Genomic DNA, 4,355 nt, shown 5'->3' with positions numbered 1-4,355 from the left:
ACTGCATGGAACTCAATCCATTTTTTAAAAAATAAATGCTGCTTTTAGGTTCTCCACCTCTAAGGACACAAATAAGACTGAAAGTAAATGGATAGACTAAAACACAACATTGCTATGTACTAATATTAATCAAGAGAAATAAAATTATATACAACTGTAAGTATATATGCATTTAATATCACAACATTCAAATACATAAAACGAATGTCAAATACTTAGAGGAGAGACACCCAGCACAGTAGCTAAGGCCTATAATACTGCACCATCAACAGTGAACAAACTGTCAGAGTGAAAAAAAAAAGAAAAAGAAAAGAATTTGTACCCTAGACCAAATGTACCTACAACATAAAAAACAGTCTGACTCACACCTGGCGAATCTCATTTCTGCCTCTGCCAGATCTCTGGAATAGATCGAAAGATTAGCATGAAACAAATTTTAACATACACTTTAAAACTTTTAATCAGCTTGAATTTTTTTTCTAAGAACAAATCAGTAAAGCTAGAAATGAATAAAATTTGAAAGCTGCGGATCCATAGAAGTTTTTAAATTTCTGTATTGATTGTACAAAAATGTGTTTCACTGTGAGTTTTTTATGTCTATAGATCACATTAATTATGTGTAGCACCTTAGCCTCAGTGTAAACCCTTCCTCTTCCAAATAGTTCCATTCACTATATCCATTTTTTTCCTTTCTGACATGCACGAGTAAGAATAGACGATTTTTTTAGATGCAATCCCCACTCACTTTTGCTCTGCCAGTCAAAGATTACTACCAATTAGTAAATCTAACAGGAATACTTTTAAAAAGCTACAAACTACATTCTCCCAGCAATGAACAAATTCATCCTTCAAAAGAAAACAAACATTAAAACAGGAAGGTATAAAATGCTTTGGCTTCCACAGCGAACACAGGTAGCCAGGTGGTGTTGGATAAATCCTATTGTACCCAACAGTGCACAACCACTAACCTACACTCCAAGGGCACCACCAGGTCAGCAAGGTCCATACTAGATGCCAGAATAGAGCACTAATAGAGCATTGTCCCATTCTTATAGGACAATGGAAATAAAACTTCCCCAGTGAACATAGTTTAATTACATTCCTCTTACTCAGAGAAAGTTCTATACTATTTTATTTAGCAGATTTAATTTTTACCGATTTTTTTTCAAAGCAAACTAGGATAAGACTATCTACAGCATACACAGTGGAGTACATACAACTACTCAGCTGTTAAAAGCAATGACTACATGAAATTCTTAGGCACATGGACAGAACTAGAAAATATCATCCTGAGTGAGGTAACCCAATCACAAAAGAACACACATGGTATGCACTCACTGATAAGTGGCTATTAGCCCAAATGCTTGGAATACCTAAGAAACAATTCACAGATCATATGAGGCTCAAGAAGAAGGAAGAACAAAATATGGATGCTTCAGTTCTTCTTAGAAGGGAGAACAAAATATTCATGGGAGGAAATGCAGGGACAAAGAGTGGAGCAGGAACTGAAGAAAAGGTCATCCAGAGACTGCCCCACATGTGGATCCATCCCATATGCAGCCACCAATCCCGGTGCCTATTACTGATGCCAAGAAGTGCTTGCTGACAGGAGCCTGATATGGATGTCTCCTGAAAAACTCTGCCAGAGCCTTACAGATACAGATGATGATACTTTCAGCTAACCGTTGGACTGAGCACAGGGACCTCAATGGAGGAGTTAGAGAAAAGACTGAAGTTGCTGCAAGGGTTTTGCAACCCCATAGGAAGAACAACAATATCAACCAACAAGAACAAACCTGAGCTTCCAGGGACTAAACCACCAACCAATGAATACACACGGGAGGGACCCATGGCTCCAGCCACACACACAGCAGAAGATGGTATTGTCCAGCATCAGTAGGAGGAAAAGCCCTTGGTCCTGTGAAGTCTTCTTTCCCCAATGTAGGGGAATGCCAGGGTGTTGAGGCTGGAGTGGGTGGGTGGGAGTGGAAGCATCCTCAGAGAAGCATGGGAGAGGGGGTACAGGAGAGGGGAGAAATGGGATAACATTTGAAATGTAAATACATAAAAAATCCAAGAAAAATAAAATTAAACAAAATGGCCATTAGTAAACAGCTGCAGACAGTTACTAAGCCGTGTTATGTCTAAGGGTTCTGCTTCCTCAAGCGAGCAGAGGGATTGGTGGGAAAAAAACTAACTGATTTTATATCTTATACCCTTCAAATAGGATAGGATGGGATGAAATGGCCACACCAGGTAACCACTGAGGTCACAAGTGGAAGCTAAATTATACCAGAACTTTCTACTCTGTTTGGAGCCTCTCTTCTACTCCCTCAACAAAAAGTTTTTATTTTTCAATAAGGTTTTATTTCTCCTCCCAACTGGACACAATGCTTCAAGAAGTGGCTCTTATCATTGAGACATCTCTTTCACCACTTTCTTCCTTTTCTTTTTGGTGGTGTCACAGTCCCCATTTCCAGCCTCAACCCTAATTTCTATCACTGTTTGGGGCTTTTTATCCTCCTCCTCCCCCTCGACCCCCTCCTCCTCCCCCTCTCCCTCCTCCTCCCCCTCCTCCTCCCCTTCATCCCACTTTCTTTTCCTTCTTCAACTGGGAAACTTCTAGAGGGGTCTCATCACTTTCACTCTCACTAACCTGCTTCTTTGTTAGCTTCAGCAACTGAGGGGCTTGTACCTCTGCAGCCACCAGGGCTTTCTTGCCAGAATTAGCATAGTCAATCCTGTTTCCAGGTGGCAGGGCTATTGTGTGTGGGTTCGCCGTGCTTGTCCATAAGGGCCTGACTGCTCATCACCTTCTGCGTTGTCTTGGGATCTAAACTCCATTTGAGAGGATGAGGTTCTCTTTCCACGATCACCCTCTTTTACTTGGCTACTGTACCATGATCAAAGGTAGAAGTCACTGGTGAAATCATCGATGCAATAGCCATGCAGATAGCTTCCCCCTTAGTGGTAATGACCAGTCTTCTAGTTGATCTCAATGCCATGACCTCATATCGAAGAACACAAGGACACGTGATCTGGGCTCCATAGCAGATTGCATTCACTGCCCTTTTTCATAATCAGATGTTTATGAGATGCCAACGGCTTTTCCAATAGGTAAACAATGCTCCCCAAATGTAATTCTCATCCTTATGGTTATCATACAGCCACTGAGCATCAAGTACATCATGCACTGTCAGCCTGTGGTTCTTTTCACTCGTAACTCAAAAACACACGCTCCAAATTTCCTGCGTCTGACCACTGATTTCCAGTAACTAACCAAGGTGTACGCATGGTGTCCGAACATAGGTGCTAGCTTCATAGCTGCCCCAAAAGATTTCGAACCTTCTTTCAGGATCATATTCTGTCATTTTGCTCTCATAGACAGTTCTCACTCGAAGCTGTCTCTTTATTGCAGCAATAAGTAGAGGTCACGGAAACAGGGCACCTGTCACTCTAGGGCCCTAGAAAGCTGAGTACCCTCTTCAATAGCTTTGTGCAGCCAGACAATTCCAACATACACTTTGCCTGCCCTGTGCTGTGATTTCAGCAAACGAATGGCTCGTTCAATGCACACAATTAAACAGCCAGTCTCTTTGGAATCCAGTGTGCCACTGTAGCCTGTCTTTTCGACCCGAAGTATTTGTTGGATCCAGGCTACTACATCACAGGAAGAGGGATTAGAGGGCTTGTCAAGATTAAGGAAACCTGTAGCTCTCCCTGTACAGAGGATTTGAGCCACAAGGAACAGGTGGATAGTGCGTTGTCCTTCCATTACCTTATACTTCTTTAGTAATAAGGGCCACTGAGAAATGTGCAATTGAGCCACTTATAATTCTGGTTTGATAAATTCTTTAGTGTGCTGTATTTCAGCTTCATCTTATTATAATGGCTTTTGGTCTTTTCTCTTTTAATGCTTCTTTGAGAAAATAGTTTGTGAGGCCAAACACTAGCTTAGCTTGGCTGGTAAAAGACCGTAGAACGTGTTGGCTTCCCTTTGGGTACTCCACGTGGCTTCTGTAGCTATCCTCTTGCACTGTACCGCGCATGCGTATCACCCGAGCTACCACAAACTAAGAACTACAGACTCTACTGTCTGAGACCCATCAGGTCGCACCACTCTTTATAAGTCTGGCTCATTTTGCTTAATGTTATTACTTCCAAAGCGGTCCATTTTCATAGAAACAATTAGATCTTATTCTTCTTTATTGTTATGATACTCTTTCTATTTTTCCAGAAGGACACTTCACTGGGGTGTATAAATAAGTTTTCTCTACATTTTCTTGACAATCTGTTTTTTTTTCCCCTGAAACAGATTCTGACTGGGCTGTTATGATATTTCTCAGTGTAATTTT

The 4,355-nt window shown here is 41.3% G+C and overlaps 1 pseudogene; it reads right to left on the bottom strand.

Annotated features, from left to right (window-relative positions):
• Positions 1-2,412: 2,412 nt before the first annotated feature.
• On the bottom strand, positions 2,413-4,049 carry Dkc1-ps2 (dyskerin pseudouridine synthase 1, pseudogene 2; annotated as a pseudogene).
• Between the last annotated feature and the right edge of the window lie 306 nt (positions 4,050-4,355).

The sequence above is a fragment of the Rattus norvegicus genome, chromosome 3, assembly GCF_036323735.1.
Source record: "Rattus norvegicus strain BN/NHsdMcwi chromosome 3, GRCr8, whole genome shotgun sequence".
Taxonomy (NCBI): Eukaryota; Metazoa; Chordata; class Mammalia; order Rodentia; family Muridae; genus Rattus; species Rattus norvegicus.
This window is presented reverse-complemented; position numbering and strand designations above follow the sequence as displayed.